The 26,269-nt window shown below is 40.4% G+C and overlaps 1 protein-coding gene across 2 annotated transcripts in view; it reads left to right on the forward strand.

Annotated features, from left to right (window-relative positions):
• The window catches only part of LOC137265490 (sodium-coupled monocarboxylate transporter 1-like), a 118,608-nt gene that overhangs the window by 63,823 nt on the left and 28,516 nt on the right, over nucleotides 1–26,269 (forward strand). Inside the window, exon 1 of one of the 2 annotated variants that reach the window (XM_067800900.1) lies at nucleotides 20,766–20,826. The exons of the other annotated variant lie outside the window; for it this stretch is intronic. The gene's annotated coding sequence lies outside the window, so the exon portion shown is untranslated. Of the gene's footprint in view, nucleotides 1–20,765; nucleotides 20,827–26,269 lie in introns of those variants that run through there. 2 annotated transcript variants of the gene reach the window in all.

Here is a 26,269-nt window from a genome sequence, read left to right on the forward strand (position 1 = left end):
AACTATCTCTTGATGGCACGCCCATCAAGGTCGTCAAGGAGGCTAAATTCTTGGGTCTAATTTTTGATGCTCACTTAACCTTTCTTCCACATATTAAATCCCTTAAAACTAAATGCTTGAAGGCCCTTGACTTGTTGAAAGTCGTTTCCAATTCTAAATGGGGAGGTATCAAGCTACCCTCCTTCATCTATATCGATCACTAATCCGTTCCAAACTTGATTATGGCTCCATCGTCTATGGGGGTGCCTGTAACAGTAACCTAAAAGTATTAGATTCTATCCAACACCAAGGGCTAAGACTCTGCCTTGGATCGTTTAGAACCTCTCCCATCGATAGTCTCTATGTTGAGGCCGATGAGCCATCCCTTACCCAACGACGTATAACATTATCCTTACAGTAGATAACAAAACTATATTCTAATGAATCAAATCCTGCATTTAACAGTGTTTTTAATCCTCTTCATGAGGATCTATACAATAAAAAGTCTTCTCTTGTTCCGCCTTTGGGTGTAAGAGTGAAACCTTTCATATCTGCTGCTGGCATTGAGCTAGAATCTATAGCTCCTTCCCGTCTTCTTTCTTCTCCTCCTTGGCAGTTGGTTAGACCAGAAGTTGATCTAACACTGGCAAAATTTAAAAAATCAGAAACAAATGACTTACAATATAAACAGGAATATAATCAATTAAAAAGTAAATATGGCAATTACAAATCCTTATTTACAGATGGGTCCAAGGACGGTGGCGCAGTAGCTTGTGCCACTGTCATTGGATCCAGAACAATAACTTCTAGGTTACCAGGCCACAGCTCTATTTTTACAGCTGAAGCTAACGCCATATTAACAGCTCTTAAATATATTCAAAGACATCCTAAATGTAAACAGTATATAATATATTCCGACTCTCTTTCTTGTCTTCAGGCTATTAAAAATATTTCTTGTAAACATCCACTTTTAATTGAAATTATTGAACTGTATAATGATCTTGCTACTGGCCAATACGACATCGTCTTTTGTTGGTTACCCAGCCATGTCGGAATTTCAGGTAACATAATGGCCGATTTTGCTGCCAAGGCAGCACTCAACAAATTTGTGACACCACTTCTTATTCCATACTCAGATTATAAAACCACTATTAGGTCTTTTATCCGTGGTCTGATGCAGAAGAAGTGGGACACCCAAGTGGGCATAAATAAATTACATGCAATAAAACCCTGTGTTGGTTATACCTACTTGGGTTGTCAGTCCAGAGTTGAGGAGGTCATCATGCGACGATGTCGCATTGGCCACACAAGGTATACTCATGAATACCTATTGAAAGGTGAGGATCCTCCGTTCTGCATCCCTTGTGATGAAAGAATTACAGTCAAGCATATTTTGCTTGACTGTGTTGAGTATTCCATCACAAGGGATAACTATTTTAAATCACGAACTATGAAGGATCTTTTTAGTAACGTAAATTCTCATTTAATTATTGCATTTTTAAAAGAATTAGATTTGTTAAGTGATTTGTAAATAGATATATATTTTATGATTGGAAGTTTGAATTAGTAACTAAGATTGTTAGTGGCTGTATCCTCGAAGGGGGTTAAAGTACTGTAAAATTATTGTCCCCCTGAGAGGATACGTAAGTCCCAAAACATTTGAAGTAGATTTGAACTTACCAGGATTTTTAGACGTAGTATTCCTGTCTTTTAATTGTGGCTAGCATTTCTTACAATCGCCAACGGCTGAAGGGATGGTGTAAATCCAACTAGGGTCCATATAGGTAGCAAAGGTACTGTAAGTCCCCATGGTCCCTGGTGTGGTGATCAACCCTCGGTTGTTGGCGATCTATAGCCTGTTTTTATATTGCATCGTCTAAATAGTGATATTAGTTTTTACGTTCCACGCTAGTTTTATTTCAAATTGTGATAATCTAGTTGTTTTACTGTCCTTCGTTGACAGTTTTTTTATAATATACATATAGTCCTGTTCATTGTTAACTGTTCACGTCACGATATGGCTGCAATATTGCCGAGGTGACGTTAAATATTAACTCACTCACTCACTCACTAGTAGGGTGTTCAAGATTTGACGAGTCACCAGTAGGGTGCACTGGGTTAAACGTTATAAGCGTCGCTAGTTGCGTGGACTGGGTTAAACGTTTCAACGCCAGTAGGATCTGGATTAAACGGTGTAGGAGTCACTAGTAGGGTGTACTAACCTTTCAAGCGTCACCAGCGGGGTGTACTGGGTTAAACGTTGAAGGAGTCAACAGAAGTGTGGACTGGGTTAAATATTTTAACACCAGTAGGATGTACTGGGTTAAATGTTGTAGGAGTCACTAGTGGGGTGTGCTGGGGTTAACGTTTCAAGCGTCACCAGTTTGGTGTACTGGGTTAAACATTACAAGCGTCACCAGTTTGGTGTACTGGGGTAAACATTACAAGCGTCACCAGTTTAGTGCACTGGGTTAAACATTACAAGCGTCACCAGTTTGGTGTACTGGGTTATACGTTACAAGCGTCTCCAGTTTGGTGTACTGGGCTAAACGTTTCAACGTAAGTAGCTAGGATGCACTGGGTTAAACGTTTCACGAGTCACAAGCACGTGTAATGGATTGTAGGTAACATGTGTCACGAGGTCGGCTTAGTGGATTGTACCAGCTGGAGGGACATCTATAGGACACTTTGTAGGTGTATTCACTATTTCTGGAAGGCATGGTGTAAATGTACATTTTTATGAATCATCACATTTGACAGATTTACCTGTATTTTCTTCCACCCCCACATACAAAAGCCAAGGCGAGCTGCTGAAATTAGTTCACAATTGATGCTTAGCGACCACTGTGAACAAGACGTAAAATAGTTTCTATCATTTTATTAATTAAGCTTGAAAATGACGAAAAGCAATTACCTAAACGTCGTAACGATTGTGTTGGTAGGTACATCCGCAACATTCTTGTCATTGTATTCATTATTCTTCAAATTTCCCTTCACCCTCGCAGTGAAATAAATATGTCAAACCCATGCCTTGAAATTAGAAATACCAGCAACATAACAGATTGAAATATTAGTCTTTTCAGTATTACACAAGTAAATACTTGGAGGTTGTTATCGATGTATATTTATTTTAATAGCTCAAACGTTTGAGTCATTAAAAATTTACTCCTAAATACAGTTCAGTAGATAGCCGCTCTAATTTGCGAACATGTATTTATAGTGAGTTGAGTTTTACGCATCACTCAGCAATATTCCAGCTATATGGCGGCGGTCTGTAAATAATCGAGTCTGGACCAGACAGTTCAGTGATCAACATCATGAGCATCGATCTGCGCAATCGGGAACGGATGACATTTGTTACCCATATTCTGTTGCCCATTCTAGTCTCTGATCTTTTTCGCATTTTACGTACGCTTCTTTTCTTTTTCTTTCCGTACGTTAATGTTTTGACACTCTCCAAGTGATTGGCCAGACTGCATGGTCTAATCGGGTTTTGCGGGGGTTCTCTCAAATGCATGTCCAAAAGGCGAAACGTATGGCTTGCATATGTTTTTTTACCGCTACAAGGAATAAAGTCAATATTCCATGGGTTAACTTACTGTTATACCATCTCGAATGAGATTGACACAGTACAACCCAAGTCAGCGAGCCTGACCACCCGATCCCGTTAGTCGCCTCTTACGACATGCAGAATCGCCTTTTATGGCAAACATGTGTTGCTGAAGGAATTTTCTCCCCCCGGCACGGATATGTGATTATAAAACTATTGATGCACTTAACGCTCTAATAGGCAGTTCAGTGGAAGGTTCTTGGCTATTTGGCTGTTGGCGAATGATAACATGTCATTCATATTCTGGAATATTCCCGGGTATATTCCGGTAAGGTTACAGCAAAAGTCTAAATGTAGCATACTATTCCCCTCACTAAATCTACAGTTGAATTTTTGTCTTCCAACGCATAACACTACCACACAATACGTATATATAACTATTGTCAGGTGTTGCATTCACTTAAAAAGGAGGTCACAGACACAACCACTCTTCTGTGTATTGTCTGTATGTATACCCCTGCAGTGCTCATTGGATCATGCCATTGCGCACGACTCATTTCAGAGAACTTGTATACATACCAGACACAAACGAATGCACATTTTCCTTGAAGCGAAGGCCGACATGGTTGTATTCTGAAGCGGATGACGATATACTCACCAAGATAAATGCAGTTACACAGCATTAACCTGATGTTGAGTTGCCAAATACCAAATATTGCTGTCCATATGAATAGACAACATTTATCTTTCCACAGATAATATTTTTTCATTTATTTTGTTATTAAGGAGTTTTTTTTCGAAACAAGTTAGTCGTTCACTGCGTAATTGCTTGTAGTAATTGGTTTTTCATTAATATTCGAAAGCATGGTTCATTTGTCACTGGCGTTGACTGGCTCAGCTAAAACGTGTCTCGTAGGAAAGCCAAGGTGGTGTGGAATGCCATTCATATGTGGCTTTATTTGGCTCCGTAACCATGACTGTTGAAATATAAATCATGATTAGTGTGTTTGTTTGTTTGTTTGTTTGTTTGTTTTGTTGTTGTTGTTTAACGATACACTCAGAAATATTCAGAGGTTCATAAATAATCAGATCTGGTTCATGCAGTGACTGACACCGTGGTCATTCAGCTGCAGAGTTAAGTTAAGAGGGATACAATGTTATGTGTCGACCAAGGAAGCGAGCCTGACCACAAAATATACATAACATTCCTTAAAAATATCTGCACTAGCCACAACAAATATCACATTTGTCAAAAAGACATATAGATGTATCTCAACTCACACATAAATGTCGCTGTCTGATTGGCCGAGCGCTCTTCTATTATTTTCAGTGTACCCCGTGGAGAAACGAGGTGCATTGCAATACGTACCGCGGCCAATAGCAACCCATTCGGTACTTCTCTGTAATTACTTTTTTTAATCTCGAATAACATTAAATGAGTCTTAGTGCGCGGTAATTACCGATGTTTTGCGAATGGACATCGATGGAAGGGAGATAATTCATATCTGTTTATCTTGTGTTGTCCGCAAAACGTAGTGATAAACTGCGAAAACATTTTACTCTCTTTCCAGTAAATTTTGACAAAACGTTCAAATGTAGTCCCTGTGAATATTAAGAATGGGAGTTACATCGCTGCGACTTTACTAAGACATCACCAACGGGAGAAACAGCAAGATGCAATTTTCGAATCGTTTGATTCACACAGGCTGGCTGGAGTGTGCGATCCGATACCCATGCGTCAAACAGTTCAGAATAACTCTCAGACGTGTTCGGTAAGGTAAATACGTTGCTGACTGGTTCCTTCGGACACAGGGAACATAAAGAAACATTGAGTGTACCTCGCCCCATTTCCCTTTCGTGACCAGTGAACAACTCATAATACTGAGTGCATATAATTGATTCAAACAAAACATTATTGCTCGATTTGAGTAAAATCACCACTTTACAAATTTCCAAAACGTTATCCAGAAAGTCTTTGGTAAAACCACAGAAGGCTCTTAAAGCCAGTTGGTCACAGAAAAATGTCAGTATCTTTTGTGCCCGCCATGAGCATCGATAACAGCTTGTCAGCGGTGACCCATAGGAGAAAGGAGCTGCAGAATGCTGTTTTGATGAATGTTTTGATACTCTGAAGTGCTACATCCAGTTATAGTGATGTCTGACGTGACGGAATACGAGAAGGCTGAGGTAACACCTGAACATTGTTTTGTTGTTGGAAGTCATGTCAAACACGTGCAACGTGAAGCCCAGTATTGCCATGCTCCAAAAGATCAACCGTTGGCGTTGATGAAGGGAACGACGTGACGTTGACCTGGTCTTTTGGCAAAAGGTTTGGCTTCCCATAGCCTTGCCACCTCATGCTGCGATACCTGTGCTTGTGAACGGCGTCGTTGATCTTCTGTCAGTATATGGAACACTATTGATGTGGCTTTTATAAAGCCTACAATCATCGGTTTCATCTCAAGGTGATACAGAATTTCATTATCCACGTGCATTTCATGTAGGGTGCGTTTAAACGTTACGTGTTTCTCAACGTTTCTTTTTTTCAAATGTTTTGTCTTTGGCAACCATTCTCCACATGCTAAAACTCAGCACGGATTGGTTCGTGGGAAATATTTTCCTGAAATTCTATTTTTCCTGTGTATAGTCTCTTTTTAAAAAAAAAAAAGAAAACCAAAACAAACTATATCTATGATGACCATTTGATGGTTTGTATTGCAGTTTATGATGTCGATTTCGTGAGGCGATGTCAAATGAACTATACATACACTCAACAGTCAAGCAAAATGTAACTGCGGAACAAGTGGAAACTGAAATTTTTTACATCAGTTAATTCGTTTGCATAGGCATAACATCACAATATTGCTCGTCTTTAAACCCGGGTACTTGTTATCGTCCACGTGATATTCTTTGTCAATGTACCATGTGGAAAGAGGACAAATTTTTGTATATAAAACATTTTTTTCTGTATGGACGACGTTTCGACAGGGATTATAATGTCGTTTTCAAACAAGTGTTGACAAAGAAGCCAACAGACAACACAGGATTCCTCTTTTCATGCCCTTTCCACCGCAGAAGAACCTACTCACAGTTACTTCAAACAAAGTTAAACTGATAGATCTTGTTGTAGCTGCCTCCAACAGATGAGAGAATCCCTTGAAGTATGCAGACACAAACAAGTGTTAACTAGAAGGTCCTCTGTGCCTGTGTAGGTCAATAATGGCCAATTGATTAATGAACAAGATGTCAGGACAACCCAAGAAGAAGCTATTGCTATCATCATACAGCAAGTGGTGTCCCTTCCCAATGCATCTATTACAATGATGTGTGGTTACACTGCTGCTACATTTCTACCTGTGTCAACAATTAATGTGTCATCTACGCATGGAGTCAACATCATCCGTGAAGAAGTGGATCGACATTAAAGCCATAGCTGAGAAACATTCCGCAATTGTGCCCAAACATTTTGCCGCTCATACTCTTACAGACTGTGACTGGGTGGCTCAATGATGTGGTGTTGGAGAATCCATTTCTGTGAAATTGTTGAAAGGTAACTTCCATCTTCCTCATGCCGGGGATCTGTCCACTGAAGAAAGGATACGAGTCTGTGTCATTTCTGCCAGTATGCTATGGTCACACTGCATCTACAATGCGTGAGCTTCGGTTCAAGGTATGGAAAGCAAACGTTGGAAGAAGAAATGCCCTCTCACCTGTGAGATCATGCCATTGTCCACCTACACAGGAGGCATTTGAGCGAAATGCACTTGATGGCTCATCTGCAAACCTGCATCTGGAGACATGTTTTAGATGAAGATACTCCGACAATAAATCTTCTCATCTCTGGATGAAAGACACCCTCAACGAGAGTTCGCTTGCACAGGGACCCCATCAACTCCTGATTACATTCTCAAACTGTTGAACACAGCAAAGTGTGTTGTCGCTCGACGTCCGTATACAATGTTATGTACTGTGTTTTGAATTTTCGATAGCCAGCAATTCCAGGATTGAGAATCAGATCAACAAGGAGATGAGCACAGTAGTACTGTCATGGAGTACCGTACTTCACATGCAGTTTTCGCTGAACCCCACATGCTTTCATTTGTTTTCATTTTTTGGCATTATTAACATATTATCAAACTGCAATGTGGATGTTTAATATATTGTAAACTATATTGTTTGTATTGTATAACAGTTTCTGCAGTTGAATGAAGTAGAATATTTTCATACGGATTCTGTTTCATGGGTTTCAGTTGAAGCATTCAACCAATGCCAGATCCAATAGTATTTATGTTGTCACCGATTGTTTGAGCGTAAGATGGTGAAACGTGTTTTATAATTTAGTCTTTAAAAATATGAGACAGGCGCTTTTTGGTAATTGGAAATATTTGTTATCTAAACTTTGCATTCAATTCCTGCTTATTATCGAAGCCTTGAATGAATAGTCTGGTTAATTAGAAATAACAAGCACATTTAAGAGATGGCCCGTAACCTGTTAACCACGTAAATGAGTCATTTAACCGATGAATGATTTATATTTAAAAATTCTTTGACATAACCATAACCATTAGCATTTCAAATATTTTGACAGGTGTTCGAAGCAACTCCCCTCAAATTAAAAATATGAGTTATAGTGTTACGCTGCGTTTAGCAATATTCCAGCAGTATCACAGCTGGATCCTCAGTAGAAAAACTGCGAGAAACGGCAACATTACAATTGCCGTTCTAACAGCTTTATTGTTCGCCCAGACACTCTTGTTTTGTATACTTTGAGTACAGTCTTCAGCAAGAACAACGTCTAGCTCCGGTAACTCGTGATATAAGAATTACAGAGAAACACGTAAGTTTTATGTCGGATCTGGTTTAGTCTTTGCCAGGAGCTGAAACGTAGATTATCGAATTTCATGAATGTGTGTTACCCCCGGAGAGAGAGAACTCTGTCTTTATGTATAATTTAAGAAATCAGCATACCTGTGAAAAATATATTTGAGTTACCATCAACCCTCAACATCCCATGTTCGCCGTAAGCGGTATCAAATTAGATTTTTGACTTTTATTATTTCAGTATTTGTAAAGACATAATTCAACATCAAAGATTAATCTCTAATAAACATCTTGTCAGATAGTGTTTTTAAACGTATCTGCTTCTGAGCACACTGGAGCACATAAGTGAGACTAGACTGCTCAGGTGCACCATCGCCTACTGCAACTGACTGTTCGGTCTGTCATATATGACTGCAACCATGATAATACTGCTCCTGTAATACCGATTCTTGTCTCAAGCTGATGAAGTAGAATGGTTTGACCGACGGTTTCAAATGTCGCAGACAAATCAGTCATTAGCAGGATCACGACAATCTGGTTGTGAGGTGAGAGGACATCATATTGAACTTTTAACAATGCTGTTTCAATACCACGATGCTCCCTGTATGCTGAAATTCCTCCGTAAGGTTGTTCCTCTGAAGAAGCTTTCTGATTTGACAAACGACAATCTTCTCCAGGACCTTTGACAAAAATACAAGCTTAAAACTAATCTGCAGCTGCCGATATTTTCGAGACGTGACGTGTGGTGAGAAGTATTGGAAAGAGCTCCAAGAACAGGCAATTACTGTTCTAAAAGGTTTATTGAGAATCCAAGTGGGCGAGGTTCTAAATCACAGGTTTTTGATGGACACTTTGCAACAAGGTGTCTCCTATGTTGGAGTGAAGTTTTCAAGAGGAATACCACTCAAAGGTTTGCTGTTGTCAACAGTAAGGCAGTTTTTCGGTGTTCTTTCAGTTCAGCTCTGATGTTCTCAATCTTGGCTGAGGAGGAATCTGAGAAACGTGTCGCTTAACACAATGTGTAGAGAGACACAATCTTTCTTTCTCACGAGGCTGTTCACTTTTTTAAATAGTCTTTTGCGGCGTTTCTTAATACGTTCTTGTAGAATACACCTTTTGCTTGTTTAATATCTGTCTGCTGTCAACCATGTTTTGTTGTAGCAACCTGGCACCGTGGCCTGGCCACAGCGTCCCCCTAGGCTGTAAAAGCCCGTGCAGTTCATGCGTGTGGCGCGGTCGCGTCTGTATTCCGGTAGCCACGTGTGGTGGCTGTGAATAAAACGACCAAGGTTTCACGGTGTTGTGTCTTGTGTTGGTAAAGTTAGATGAATGAAAACACTACAAATTGGCGACGAGGATGGGATTTGCTGAGAACGTAATATTAGCAACGAACATTCTTCTGTGTTAAGGTGAGACTGAGAGCATTTGATGTAGTGAGTGCTGTGCGGTTAAAGATGGCTGCTGTTTCATCACATGGTAAAATGGAAGAATTTTCCTTATCCGAAAATGGAGATTGGATTGAGTATATTGAAAGACTGAATCAATATTTCGTGGCTAATGACATTACAGATTCTGATAAAAAGAAGGCTATTCTGCTTACTGTGGTAGGGCGAGAAACATACTCTCTATTGTGAACTTTAGTTTCACCTGCAAAACCTTCTGTAAAGTCATACAATGACCCGTGTGGTATTGTGAAGAACCACATAAATTCCAAACCATTGGTGATAGCTGAGAGATTTAAGTTTTACCAAATGAAACAACGCCATGGTGAAACTGTGAATGCATTCCTGGCAGAGCTTCGTCCACTGAGTGAGTACTGTGATTTTGGAAACTTTGTTGATGATGCATTGAGAGACATGTTTGTATGTGGGCTCACCGAATCGACTATGGAAAGAAAAATGTTGGCTGAAAAGAATCTGAACTTAAAGAAAGCCACTGAAATTGCTTTGAGTATGGAAGCTGCTAACAAGGAAACAAATGAATTTAGTCACACAGTTAATGTGTTGACCAGACATACAGACAAGAAGTACTCACAAAAAGGTTACAGAAAACAGGAAAATCGTAACTCGTGTCCTGTTCGTGAATGTTGGAGATGTGGAAGAGCAAACCATCAAAGCGATGACTGCTTTCACAAGTCATCAACGTGTCACTCATGTGGTAAGTATGGGCACCTGAGTCGGAAGGATCCAGATAAGACTAAATCCAAAGTCTCGAAGTCATACAAACCAGAGAAATTGAAGAAAACATCATCTAAGGTGAAGCACATTGAAACGTTTGACAACGAAATGTGTTCGGATAGTGACAGTAATAGTGACATTTTCCCAGACACTGTGTTCTCCGTAAGAGCCAAGAAAGTTGACAAACCCATTTTCGTTCCGATATCAGTAGAAGGGACCGAAATTGCCATGGAATTGGATACCGGTGCTGGAGTTTCACTCATTTCTGCAGATCTGTACAAACGGGAGTTCAAACATGTGTCAATCAAACCTTCACCTGTCCCTCATCTGGAAACATACACAAATGAGAAGCTACCAGTGCTTGGAACAATAAATGTAGATGTTAATTACAGCTCTCAAACTTTCACTCTTCCGTTACATGTTGTTGAGGGGAACGGACCACCTTTATTGGGTAGAAATTGGTTATCCAAAATGCAGATTGACTGGTTTTCAATCAAGAGGATCAATACATCAGAAGTGGATCCTGCTCGTGAGAAAATTAAAGAGCTGATGACAAAGTATTCTTCACTATTTGATGGAAGCCTGGGAACTGTGAAGGGAGTAAAACTTCACCTTGCTGTTAAGCCTGACGCAAAACCCAAGTTCTACAAACCTAGACCAGTCCCCTACTCCTACAGGAAAAGGTTGGGGATGAGTTAGACAGGCTAGAAAAACTTGGTGTCATTGAAAAGGTAAACTATTCTGAGTGGGCTGCGCCGATTGTACCTGTTCTGAAACCGTCAGGACCGGTTCGAACCTGTGGAGACTATAAATTCACAGTCAGTCAAGATCTGGAAGTTCCTCAGTATCCTCTCCCACTACCTGAAGATTAGCTGAACATGAATGGAGGCAAGAAATTTACTAAGCTGGATTATCTCATGCTTATCAACAGGTTCTGTTGGATGAGGAATCCCTAAAGTATGTTACTATCAACACACACAGAGGACTTTACCAGTATAACCGGCTGCCATTTGGTGTCACTTCAGCGCCAGGGCTGTTTCAGAAAGTAATAGATCAAGTATTGCAGGCCCTTCCAGCCACCGGTGATTTCATTGATGACCTGTACGTGACTGGGAAAAATGATAAACAACATCTGCAAAATGTTAACAATGTATTTGAACGTTTGGAGTCTCGTGGTATTAAGCTGAACAAATCCAAGTGCTCATTTCTACAACCCTCAATGGAATACCTTGGTTTTCGGGTTGACAATGAAGGAATTCATCCAACGAAAGCTAAAGTTGAAGCTATCAGAGATGCTCCTCCACCAACCAATCTAACAGAGCTTCAGTCTTTTCTCGGATGCGTGAACTTCTACAGGAAGTTCATCCCAAACATGTCCACACTGTGTACTCCTCTGAACAGATTGTTACAAAAAGATGTTGCTTTCGATTGGAACAATGAATGTGAAGCTGCGTTCCAGAAACTCTGTTGTTTGTTGACCACATCTGATGTGCTTGTTCATTATGACCTCGAGAAACATCTCGTGTTGGCAACGGATGCCTCTAGTCACGGTATTGGAGCGGTCATATCACATGTTACAAACAATGGTGAACGTCCCATAGCATATGCTTCAAGAACACTCACTTCGGCAGAAAGGAATTACTCTCAGATTGAAAAAGAGGCGTTGTCAATCATCTTTGGCATACAACATTTCCATAAATACCTATATGGGCGAGATTTTACACTGTACACGGATCACAAGCCTTTGACCAGCATTTTTGGATCAAAAACAGGGATTCCAGTCCTTGCTGCTTCTCGACTCCAGAGGTGGGCCATACAACTATCTGCATATACTTATAACATCAAATACAAGACAACCAGACAAAACGCTAACGCTGACTGTCTGTCTCGAAATCCTCTGAAAACCACAGATCAGCCTCAGACTATGCTTTCCTTCTTGACCAGTGAAGCCACAGCGGTCCACACAGCCAAGCTTGAGCAACTGCCCATCACAGCAAAGGAAATTGCTGCTGCTACATCCAGGGATAAACTCTTATCGAGGGTGAGACAGTTCACCATTAGTGGGTGGCCTTCAGATGCAGATAAGATTCCGGATCTTGTCCCCCATTATAGGAAGAAGGATGAGCTGAGTACTGAAGAAGACTGTTTGTTGTGGGGCGTCAGGGTAATTGTACCAGATCAGTACAGAGACGGCGTTTTGGAAAGTCTACATAATGCTCACCCAGGGATAGTTAAGATGAAATCGCTGGCAAGATTACATGTGTGGTGGCCCAACATGGACATTGAAACTGTTGTGAAGAGTTGTAAATCGTGTCAAAATGTTCAGTCTTCTCCAACCATGACCAGAGACAACCCTTGGATTTGGCCTACGAATCCCTATCAACGTATCCATGTTGATTTTGCAGGGCCGTGTATGGGTGAGATGTTTTTTGTTGGTGTGGATGCTCGATCAAAATGGCCTGAAGTGATACCAATGAAATCGACCTCAGCAGCGAGTACTATTCAGGTTTTGAGACGTTTGTTTTCATCCTATGGTATCCCGGAACAACTTGTATCAGACAATGGCCCACAATTCACTTCTGATGAATTTTCAACCTTTCTGAGGAAAAATGTGAAGCACATTCAATCATCACCCTACCATCCAAGCTCTAATGGTGAGGCGGAAAGGTTTGTTCGAACTTTCAAGTCAGCGATGAAAGCAATGAAGCCTCACAGTGGTACTTTCCGACAAAAGCTGTGCAGATTGCTGTTGTCCTACAGAACAACTACTCACACGGCAACAAAGACTACTCCTGCTGAGTTATTCCTAGGAAGGAGGGTTCGAATCCGAATGGATCTGTTAAAACCAAACCTCAACGCAGCCATGCAGAAAAAAGTGTCATCAGACGGGAACTCCAGTCGAAGACACTTTCAGGTGGGTGACCCGGTGATGATGCAAGATTATAGGGGTGGAACAGAAAAATGGTTAAAGGGTGTGGTGTTGAAGGCCCTTGGTCCTGTCACATACAGAGTTCAAGTAGAGGACCTGGTGTGGAAGCGTCATGTCGATCAGCTGGTTAACCTGGCAGGTGCGTCGGATATTGTTATGTCAGCTCCTACTGAAGATATCAGCACTGATGTGAGACATTCTACCTCAGATGTGCAGGTATATGTTAACTCGAGTGCAGATACCAAGGAGGCAAAACTGCCGAATTCCCAATGTGATATCATGCCATCTGCATTGCATCAAACTACACATAAAGATATGGCACAAAGGATGCCTGTGCCTGAAAGTCCAGTGGGAAGATATCCCACAAGAGAGCGGAAAAAGCCAGAGAGGCTTTCTTCTTAACATTCCAGTAGGACAATGTGACTTACTGTGGTGTGACCTGACGTTCCAGTGACCTAGTGCCATGGTGACACCGTGACCTGCAGATATAGGTCAACCTAGGAGAGTTAAGTGGGATATAAAGACCAGAAAACCATCGTTGGCACTAAACGCATTTTTATTTCAAATTCATAGGTTTAATTTTAATTACTTTTCGTAAAGAGGGGAAAAGTGTAGAATAGACCTTTTGCTTGGTTTATATCTGTCTGCTGTCAACCATGTTTTGTTGTAGCAACCTGGCCCCGTGGCCTGGCCACAGCATCCCCCTATGCTGTAAAAGCCCGTGCAGTTCATATGTGTGGAGCGGTCGCGTCTGTATTCCGGTAGCCACGTGTAGTGGCTGTGAATAAAACGACTAAGGTTTCACGGTGTTGTGTCCCGTGTTGATAAAGTTAGATGAATGAAAACACTACAGTTCTTGGAAGTGTGATGATCTGGCATTAACCGGTAGAATGTTGCATTGCCTTTTCTTCTCATTTCTGTTTGTCAGAAAGGGTTGAGTTCAGACGATCATCCTAACTGTTGACATTCACTGTGGCCTTGATTTTATCACACAGATCATGTTCTTTGAGGTCCTTTTCAAAGGACTTGTTTATTTTTTGTTGTTTTTTTGATGTTCTCTCAAGATTCACAACATAAAAGATTGCAATTGTCTGAGATCAAATGGTTTTCAACTGTCAAAGATTTTACGACTGATTTATCGAGTCTTGACAATACTAAACCATGTGTGTGTCCGCTTGTGTGAATGGTTTCATGGAAATGTTATGGCCAGGTAGACTGCTGACTGGACATGAGGCATACTGTGGAAGGAGGTTTGAACAAGACGTTGAGACTCGTGGCGTAAGAGTCAATAGGTTACTTCCATTGATACCTCTCAAACTTTCCAAAGTTTTGATTTTTGGTGTTCTGGAAGTCACTGTGACTTTGTCCTTCTTGAGACAACTACTTTTTGTTGGAAATTGAGCGTTTGTCTGTTTCATTTCCAAACACCAAACATGTACTTGTTAACGGAATCAGCTCGCTGTTTGTATCCACGATCAGGCGTCGTACCAACTGCCCTAGTCCACTGACCTGGACATATCTTTACTTTACTTTGCATTTGCCGTTCATTTCGTTATTCTGTAAAATTGTATTTATTGTCACATATTACCCTATTTCCTTGACCGACTACTCGTCTTGTCTTTATCAATAACTTCAATACTGATAATGGTAGGATTATGTTCGCAAGGAATCTTCAGGAAGACACATTTAATGGTCAATAAAATGGACAAAAACAGTTTTCACATCTCCGTGTACGATTCCGATTATACCAAGACTATCTCTCATGACCCAGGTATACACAGTGAAAAACGTGTTGCACCCACCCGTCTCTTTAGAAGGGCACGATGTTGTCGCCACGTCTGAAAGGTAACAGACTTATAATTAGAATCTGTATGGTGCACTCACTAACAGACCAGGTTTGTGCCTATAAAATGAACTGAGAACAAGTAATCTTGTTGCTTCATTCTCTGTAAGAATAATGTACATATGCAGTGCCTGTATATGCAAGAAAAACGACAACGCCAAAGGTATAGCTGCGAATGAGTATTTAATGTCAACACCAAACTGTCAATGGTTAGAAAATGAAATAGAGTCACTTGACAACACAAACAGTCAATATCGTGTACTTCCGCCATATGCCTGGATAACAGCTTGGAATCTCCTTCTCATACCCCTCACCAGGCGTCGGAATCTCTCTAAGGGCAACTGACGCCACTCTTCATGCAATGCTGCCTCAAGTTCTGTTGAGAAGGATCTCATTGTTGTAATCGGCGTCCCAAAATGTCCCATATGTGCTCCAAAGGATTAAGATCCATGGAAGGCCATGGAAGGTGGGTCTCTGCATTGTGCTGGATTACCTGGGTCACAGCTCGAGAACGATGTGGACGAGCATTATCATCCATGAATATTGGCCTTGTTGCAAGTGGATGGTTGTCAAAATGGGGTATAACAACTGGATCAAGCACTTCTTAAATGTAGCGATCGCCCGTTAAGTTGCCTTGTATGGTCACTAAATCCACCTTGCAGTCAAACGAGAAGCACCCCCATACCATATCCGATCCACCCCCATATGGTACCGTTGGCATGATGTTTCTGGGGGTATAAGCTGTACCAGGACGCCTCAATACTCTTACTCTGTCATCGACAACATGCAGAAGAAACCTGCTTTTGTCCGACATGTGGACTCTACTCCAGGACTTCAAGTTCCACCCTTGTCTCGCTCTACACCAGGATAGACGTAACCGTTTGTGGTTGTCTGTGAGCTGGGGTCTTTTGATAACTCTTCGAGACCTCAAACCAACTGCCTTGAGACGATTCCTCACTGTCTGCAGACTGATTTGACGACGGGGAAGCCATTGACGTTTCAGGAATGAACTGGAGGCAAATGGATGACGCCTCACCAACCTCAACAATGCTCTGTCATCCCTCCTCAAGGTTGTACGTGGTCTTCATGTGGGTCTGAGATTCCGTACATCATTCGTCTGCGCATGTTTTCGTACCAGGTGGCTTATTGTAGAGTAATGATGTCCGACTCTTCTGGCAATCTCCTTGAAGGACAGACCCGCCATGTGAAGACCAGTAATCTGCCACTTGCCTGCTACTGGTATCCTTGCACTTGGCATTCTGCCTACCGATTAATTAAACAACCACAAAATCCTTTTTAAAGGTGATCACCACCTCATGCAGATACTGCAGTTTGCAAAAATCGTGGGATGTGATATTCACGTGCTAGTTGCTACGTTTGGGTGATCATTTCCCTTATGAAAACATAATGACTTTAACACTGAATGGACACAGACTTGTTGTCAACAAAGAATCCATTCCGGTGTCTGGATATTCACATATAATCAATGTTTTAAAGAGGGGGTGCAACACTGTTTTTACTGTGTATATGTTAGCAAGACGTGCTGATCTGTGCACATTATTCAGAATTTCTACTAGAATTGGCAAAGTGAAAAGAATTTAATGTGGCCATGACGTTTAAGGTGTCAGTCATGTAGATATATGATCTGGTATGAAGACGCCGTTAAATGCCCACTTCCCTTCTACTGACCTTCACCTGAACTAGGTATGAAGGTGATCTCTTAGACTACTTCGTCTGTTCCTTACTAGGCCCATGCATAAACGATTCCTTGTGATAAAACGATCCGACAAGACTGTGTGACAGTGATGTGCTGAACTCAGAGGCCGATTATACTTCAGCAGCTCTAGCTGTTGGTGCTCATATTACACCACTTTAAGGTGCAGTCAATTAGGCATTCTGTCAAGAATTTAAAGAACGTCATCATACTTTCTTCAGAAGTTGTTTGATCAATGTTGCTACGTTCAAGGCTTCGGTATAACTATTATTCTTTATTGTCGACATGTGAAGGGCATTCCCAAATCCGTGCGTTGGGGTGTACTCGGTTATAATGTACATGCCTCACCAGGAGGGTGTACCGGGTTAAACGCTGCATTCACCACTAGTTGAGTATACTGGGTTAAACGCTGCATTCATCACCAGTTGAGTATACTGGGTTAAACGCTGCATTCATCACCAGTTGACTATACAGGGTTAAACGCTGCATTCATCACCAGTTGACTATACAGGGTTAACGTTGCATTCATCACTAGTTGAGTATACTGGGTTAAACGCTGCATTCATCAACAGTTGAGTATACAGGGATAACGTTGCATTCATCACCAGTTGAGTATACTGGGTTAAACGCTGCATTCATCACCAGTTGACTATACAGGGTTACCGTTGCATTCATCACTAGTTGAGTATACTGGGTTAAACGTTGGGATAAACGTTGCATTCATCACCAGTTGAGTAGTGGGTTAAACATTGCATTCATCACTAGTTGAGTATACTGGGTTTAACGTTGGGATAAACGTTGCATTCAGCACCAGTTGAGTAGTGGCTTAAACGCTGCGTTCATCACTAGTTAAGTAGTGGGTTAAACGTTGCATGATTTATAGTTTTTTTTATGATTTATAAATTTTTCCCATTGGATCCGTGGCCATGGAATGTTCATACTGAATTTTAAGTCACAAACTCGGTTTACTACTTTGTACACGGTTGGGAGCTTCTCTACCATGACATTGTATATTGTAATAGCTCAACTGTTTGAAATATCAGTCATTAAAGATTTACTTCTCTACATCGGGTTTGAATACAAATCAAAACACTGAGTAACACAGCTGAAGCAAATATGTATTCATGTTATAGTCAGTCGTACAATCGACCCTGCTGTTAGCATAGATTCCTGAGGGATATGGAAAGGATTTTGTCGTTTCTGGCTATTTATTATCACTATTGTGAGATGCTCCCGTGAAACATCGAAGGCGCTGACAGTATTTTATGAGACAATACTATGCTCTTTTTTGCATTACGTCACAATGCCTTGGCGTCATTGTGCCTTTCTTGTTTGCCCCCTCGTAATCGAACACTTTTTCATTACGTCACAATGAAACCGACGTCACGATGCAAGTCAGTTGTCATCGCCTTGTACAGGCTCCCACTACAAACTACTCCGTTGCATCCCGTTTCTTGTTTTGCAGTTGCGTCACTCGGCTAATAGCATTGGAGGAAACATTACGCTTACGTTTTACGACGGATAAACGTCACATAGTTCGACTCACAATTTTCTAGCGACACGCTAACGTTTTCGCAACGGTGACATTCCCACAATGCAATCGTGGAATGTCGCTTGGCTAAACGGCTTCATCTGTATGTCCTGATGTAGGAAATAAACGTACTGTGTTGGAAAATTAGATAATGTTATACAGAATTGATAGTCTCTGAATTTCATTTGAAACCTTAGAATTCATGTGGAAAGACTGATCAGAAGGGTTAAATAGAACCACCTGTTTGATTATCTTGCAGAACTGGGCAGCATCATTCAGCTGTGAACTATGGCTTGCATTACGTCAAGTGTTCAAGGACCATTCATAAAAACGAAATTAATGAAAAGTGATTAACATGGAATGTGTAATTTATTTTTATGAGATCATAACTATGGCTTGCATTACGTCAAGTGTTCAAGGACCATTGATAAAAACGAAATTAATGAAAAGTGATTAACATGGAATGTGTAATTTACTTTTATGAGATCATAATATATACATCATATTTACACTAATGGTATGTCAGAGTACTTATTTACAGTGTTGGTTTTCATCACAGTTTAAACGATTCAGGACAGATTATGTTAATTGTGGTGACATTGCATTTTCAAAGCACAAATTTGTGCTTACATATATTTTTATATTATTTTGCTGTGGTCACAAACGTACATATATGTTGGGTTTTTTTAATTTCAATTATTAAATTGAATTAAATATAATTAAATTCTGTTGAATCAGTACTACTGCACTACTAAATATGAGTTATGAATGTGATTACAGCAAAATATGTAATATTTCTAATAATAATGTAATAGACTGTAAATTTTGTGAATATACAGATCTTTTACATGTTGTAGGCTTATAGGTGTTAGTATTTTGAAATGTACACAAAATGTATCGTAAAAAATGCGCAAAACTATGCTTTCCTGGAATTGTGATGATCTCCCCTTGGTCCATACCACAGTTTCTCACTAGTATAGATCAGTATTGCAATGTTTTGTCTCCAAATGATAAATTGCACAATGCCTGACAATGCTATTACGTCATGAACTTGATGACGTCACAATGCTATGACATCGTTGCACTACAAATCTAATGCCAGTGCTGTGTTCAGAGATGTACATCTTTCACTGAAAACAAATGAAGAATGATATTTTGGATGATAAATAGAATCTCACCCTCGTCTCTACTGATATCAATTATATCAACACTCGTTGACAAACGCAAAAATATCCTCGACAAGCCGCGGATATTTGTTACTTTATCAAATTGTGTTGATATATTTGATATCAGTAGACACTTAGGTGACATTCTCTATTTAATTAATTTATTTGCCTTGTCTTTCACACTTTGCCAACTCTCAGACAGAAAAGGTCATTTCTCTCAAGATGGTGTTGCCTTTCAGACCAGACAAACAAATCACACCACTTCAAACCAGTCACTACTGATGATGGTAGTAAGAGCAAGAGCAAGCTGGCCATTGTCCTTACGGTCGAGGCACTGTAGATCATGGAGGTCCTTGTTCGGCGGGTCTGGACAATCCACCTCTAGTAGGCCAAAAGGAGGGTTGGAGCTGGGGTCTCGCACCGTCCGGTCTGGAGAAGCAGCTATCCATGTTGCTCGGGAACTTATTACAATCCCACAGGGATTTATATTCACATTACCCTCCTTTAGCTCAAATATCATCAATACCAATTTAAATACCAGAATATATGGACACATGGTTTATATTTATGTATGTTGAGATTAGCCTCCTTATCTGAAATATTAACATACAATTTGAATTACATATACTCATGTAAATATATTCAGTTGATCCATTTATACATATGAGTTAATCAGTTGGAAATGTTTACCTTCCCATATGTCTCTATTGCTGCAGGTTCATTGGCAACACCCTCTCTCATTGCCTCTGTGGGGGCAGTCCTTGATGAAGAGTTCAGTCTTTCTGCAAACATCTCTGGTTCTGAAACGTTAAATAAATTTTGGATTCTGGTGAAAAATTCTGTTAATTAAATCAAAAACAGGAAACTTTATGTTAGTAAGGTTTATTCTATGGTTACCTTTCTTACGCTTTGAAATGTTTCCAACTTTGGAAGCTGTGACGCAGTGATGTCTGAGGCGCACCCATTTCTTGTCCTGTGCTTGAAGTCTGGTAGTTTTCTCTATCTCCACAGTCTACTCCTGACTGACACTGAGGGAGTCTAGAAGGACTGTTTGGCTCCCCGTCAGCACATTACTGTACATGTAGTTGGTATCCCCTATCTGCCCAACACTAGGGGGTAAGTCTGGATAAACTCCATCAACAATAACAATTTCCACATAATTTCTGTTGATGGCTGATGGTACTAACCCTAGGAAACAATCCAAAAGTAGTTCTCACAAAAGTTGGTGCAGGCTCATCAGTCTGTGGGACTGTTGTCAGCAATGACAGTTCGGGATAACTTAACTTGAGAGATAAAAGATTGGTTCAGATTGTGGAAGGGCAGACCTAATCGGATTGTAAAGGGTTGATTTCACAGGCCGGTTCTCTCCATCACTCTTGTAGCCAGACACCTTCATGTCCGTTACTGATATTTTATCCAGTCGAGGGATGTGCCATGGTAAACAGTACATGTACTTGTATGAATTGAATGTACCAGGCTATCACTTGTATTAAACATAAATAAGATATTTTACTAAATGTTTCTTCCGAATAATATGTAGATTCTGATATTAGACCGTATATTAGATTGTAGATATTAGATATATAGATCGTATATTTTACAGACAATATCATTGACCCACAATTACATTATGCGGCGATTCATTTTTCTTCATTGAACGGTAACAGCCAGCTGTTATTACACAAAATGTGTCACCACGTGATGCTGCAAAAAGCAAGGTAATAGTATGTCACGATTACGACCTTGGTTATTGACATGATGGAGTCAAGGGCATGATGGAATCTAGGACCTGTAAACATTGTAAATAACTGTCACTGACCTAACTAAAAACCGTTCCAAAAGAACTTCTACTTTGCACATCATACTAATTAGTGCTTGTCCCGTAGTTTTCATTTTATGTGATAATATAAAATACAACTTTGCAGATTCTGATACCTTTCTGTGTGCACTAACCGAAACAAATCATCAAAAATGCCAATTCAACCTATAAAGTTGAGAAGACGTGATTTTAAAAAAGCGCGCGAAATCAGAGTTCAAACGATTCACTAAATTTCTGGGGGAAAAGGTGGTTTCAACAGCTGTGCTGCGCTGCGCCCATGACGTATGCGCAGTGAATAGGTTTGCGGAGCTTGAAACAGTATGCCTGCCCGGAGTATGAGGTCATGAGCAGGAGTCTAATCTTAGTTGTGTACACAAACAAGTAAATAATCTAATCGTTACATTAAAGAGAAAGCTCAATGTCTGGTTTATTGACACTCGTATGTCTGCCTGCCTGTCTGCTAAAGACAATATGCAATACACAGCTTCAATCATTGACCACATGCAATTTGAACTTAACACCTTTCAGGCTATACGCCATAAACAAAATAAATTGATTTATGACTCGTGCACCCGAGTCCTGTCTCTGCCACATTATGTAATTAGGCAGGTGTGATACTTGTACACATGACATGTTTTTATGTCTGTGGGTTACAAACAAACTACATCCATTTTTCTCCGATGACTGGATCTGACGGTGCAAACTCAAGTCCTGCTTTGTACTTGGAGGAATGACAGTTTCCAGCCACGCAGTAGTTCACCATCTCTACTGAGATGATTTTTGATTAGATCAAACGCAAATTCAGTGAATATGTATTTTAAAAAACCAACATCTCTATATACATTCTTTATGGATAACAACTTTTCTAGTTTGTATGGTTTTGTTTGACAACGGTATAATATTATGAATCCATACTGAAACGACGCATCAAATACAATAAAGGAAGTTGTTACCCATAAAGAATGTTACTTTCTTTTGACTCCCCATACTTCTAAAATGCCCATCAAACAAATCATCTTTCTGTGCACACAATGAGCCTTTCTGCGTTTTAGGAAATGAACCAGCCAATCGGAAGCCGTCGTTACACTTGAGTGCACGCCCACCCGCTATGACCCGGTTCGGTCTCTCGAGTGCTTCGTTTCGAGGAAAGTGAGCCCAACTACAAAATATTGCACTTTTGAATCGCGATTCTGCGCTTACAATTTTGTTTATTTGTTTTTCACCAGCAGCATTGTATATTATATGTCAGGTATAAGTGTTAATTGTGTGTGGATTATGTTTGATTTTTTGGGGGTTGCATGTGACCTTTGAGGAAAAATAAAAGCCTACTTCACACATACATCGGCAATGACATAATGGTACTGACAGCCAATGCGATCGTTACTATTTACAACTGGGAACTGATGAATGAAACTCTCTTCGCAAACTCAAAATGAGCCTTTCACTGTATTATTTGAAGCGCTTGGTTCAGCTGGGGAGTACCGGCACTTCTGCCATGCATCTGTATAGAAGTCTCCACGAAGGAAACCGTGAGAGACGGGACAGTTGTTAGATCGCTTCAGAATTTCTTCGCCATCACGATTTGCAGATTTCATTTTCATATAGGTCAAAGGTCACATGCATAAAAATTGAGAGTGGTCTATGGCGAAAGAGACGGTGTTTACATTCTGAGAAAGGTTGAAATTTGAAGTGAAATTTGACGTGACAGTGAAAGATACTCTACTGGCTGTCGAATCTGCAGAATCGAAGAATAGATCCTTTTCTGATCAACCTACGACCTGTAACTTATCTGTTCATTTTATGACCGGCGAGTGTCGATCATGACTTCATGTACGTGTCTCCAACTTTGAATTCCTTGGAACATTGCTTCATCACTTGGAAATGGAGTATGACCTAGCTTTTTTCGAAGTGTTCGAACATAGCTCTCCAGTAGTGATAGTCTTGCTGGGAGGCTAGCAGAGAGCAGATTTCTGCTTGTTCAACTCTTGACATCTATTTTTGAACGATGCAACAGAACATGACGGAGTATAGGTGGCATAATTTCTGCATATTTCGTATATATAGTGATACATTTTTACAAGGCTTTTCTGATTTATAAGTTATATATTGTGTGTTTATGTTTGGGGCGGTGTATTGTATTTGACTTTGAATATTTTTACAATAGAAGCTAATATACTGAGTCAAAAAAGAAACTTCACATTATTTTTTCAGTGCACTATAAAAGAACAAGAGATGTTAAGATGGTTAAATTGCTATTATTTCATTGCTGAGATCTCTGTGATGTACTCGATACACTGACAGTGCCACAATCAGTTTCATTAGGCTACACCGCCGTTGCAAAACATGGGTATACAGAATATCAAATCACAAGAATAAAAATTCGAGATTTCTCAGTTCAATATTGTGTATGACCGCCCCTCGCATTCACCACTGCCAAACACCGTCTCCTCGTCGACAGCCCGATGCTTGTGAATACGTGGTTGGGGATTCTTTGCCATTGCTCTTGCAAGGCAGCGTCAAGTTCCTGCAAATTCTGAGGTTGGTTCCTAAGACCACTAAGCCTTCTCCCAAGAGCATCCCAAAGGATTAAGGTCAGGGGACCTCGATGGCCAGTCCATGACGTTGATTCTAGCGTTTTGAAGGAAATTTCGTGTCAACATGGCGGTATGCGGGCGAGCATTATCATGGGCCATGAGCCGCCACGAAAGGAACGAGTTCAGGGATGAGCACCTGATCGCGGTAAGCAGCAGCTGTGATGTTTCCACGGTGACCAGAAGTCGGGTTGTTCCCACACAAAGAACTCCACACCATGCAACTTCCGCCAACGAATCCGCCCACTTCCTGTACACAACATTTGGCATACCGTTCACGACGTCGTCTCCAGACTCTATGCCTCTATGTCTATGAATCTGTGGATAAACCTGGGTCCGTCGGGGGTGACGTTGGGCCCACAGCAGACGTTGACGTTGATGAAACGGCGTCAATATTAGCCCACCATATGGACGTCGAGAATGGAGATTGGCAGCCCGCAACCGATTTCGAATGGTCTGTGAGGACAGTCGACCTCTAAACATCTCAGCCCTGGTTCGTGTAGCCGGCAGAAATCTGTCACGTAGGTGACGTAGGACGATTTGACGGTCTCCTGCTCCTGACGTCAACCGTAGACGATCCGACCTTGGGCGATCAGAAGTGGTACTAGTTTGTTTAGACGACCTCGCAAGTCATACACAGTACGACGGATGCATTCTATTGCTCTTGCGACGTCAATAAATGACATTCCCGCTTGCAACATGCCAACGGCACGTTCACGTTGCACATTTGACAATCGTGGCATTTAAAGTACCGTTAGAACTGTGGTTTAAAAGTGATTTTTTTTCAATTCTTGATGCTAATGCAAAACACGTACAAATGAAGAAAACTTCGATGCGAAAATCACGTGATCGACTGCACGTGCAAAACCTGCAAAACGTCATTTGCACGACGAATGGATGGGTTTGAGTGGAGTTTGCTAACATTTTTTCTAGAGTCGAAAGATAGGGATCCCATTTCGGATACATAGATGTATCATCAGAGAAAATTATTCATCATTTTTAAAAATTACAGTTTGTGAAGTTTCTTATTTGACTCAGTACATGATAGTGAGTTTCCCTAATATTTGCGAAAGAACCCACATAACTGCATTTCTTCTAATGTTAATAAATGTTTTTTAAGCGTTAAATCATGTTTTTTTAGTTTGAATAAATGTTTTTATCAGCATTTCTATCATGTCTGTTGTGTTCATATCTGTCATGTCGGTGGTCAGTCTGAAGTAGTGCTGCAGTGTTGTATACATGTGCAGTGAAACGTCGTGAAATCAGACGCATTTTCAATCCAAATTGATATCCTCTGATTTAATTGATTAACCAATCAATTTCAAGCATTTCATGGTAGAATTAATCTTACGTTGGTCGTAGAAATGCGACGTTCATATGGTTTACATTAATCACAGACGTAATTGAAATAATTTTGAGAAGATATTTATCCCGAACGTAAACAGTCATCAAACTGTTATCATCTACTTTGTCTGGTACCGTTCGTCTTACCGTATAAGGCAGACACGTCAAAGGAACAGCGTGTCAGTCAGCCCTGTGCGAGGATTCCTAATTTAGGTCGAAATATAGTTTCTGCCTTTGATTAATCGAAAATACCCTTAGAAAGTATTAAATTTAGATTCTTAGAAAAGATGTAAAGTTCGCTCTACCCCAACGTGTTTTGTAATAAGGTATAGTTTTGCCCTGAATTATTATAACATCAAAGCACACGGACTACCATCCTCGTGCTTTAATTATAATACTTCAGGGCAAAACTTTTCTTTACTACAAAACACGTTTGGGTAGAGCAAACTTTATGTCTTAATTAAAAAGTTTAATTTTCCTCCGGCTCTCTCTGGCAGATGATTCTGGAATAGGGTCAGTGAAGCCCTTTCTGCATAATTCTGTAATATTCTCAAGATGTCTATAGATTCCTGTAAGGTTGCAGCACAAGCCTAAATATACTATATGATTGGCCGTTACTGAATCTACAACGGTACAACGGTCTGAAGGAACAACGTAGGAAACATTGTTGTACAACTTGTCACAGACTAAATCATTTCAATAAGTTTCTTTAGAACTTCATTTATTCAAACGCTCCATTTGTTTCAATATATGTACAAAGTGCACCGAAACTATCTATGTAATGTATTCTGCAAACATTCACTGA

Source organism: Haliotis asinina, chromosome 15 (genome assembly GCF_037392515.1).
Source record: "Haliotis asinina isolate JCU_RB_2024 chromosome 15, JCU_Hal_asi_v2, whole genome shotgun sequence".
Classification (NCBI taxonomy): domain Eukaryota; kingdom Metazoa; phylum Mollusca; class Gastropoda; order Lepetellida; family Haliotidae; genus Haliotis; species Haliotis asinina.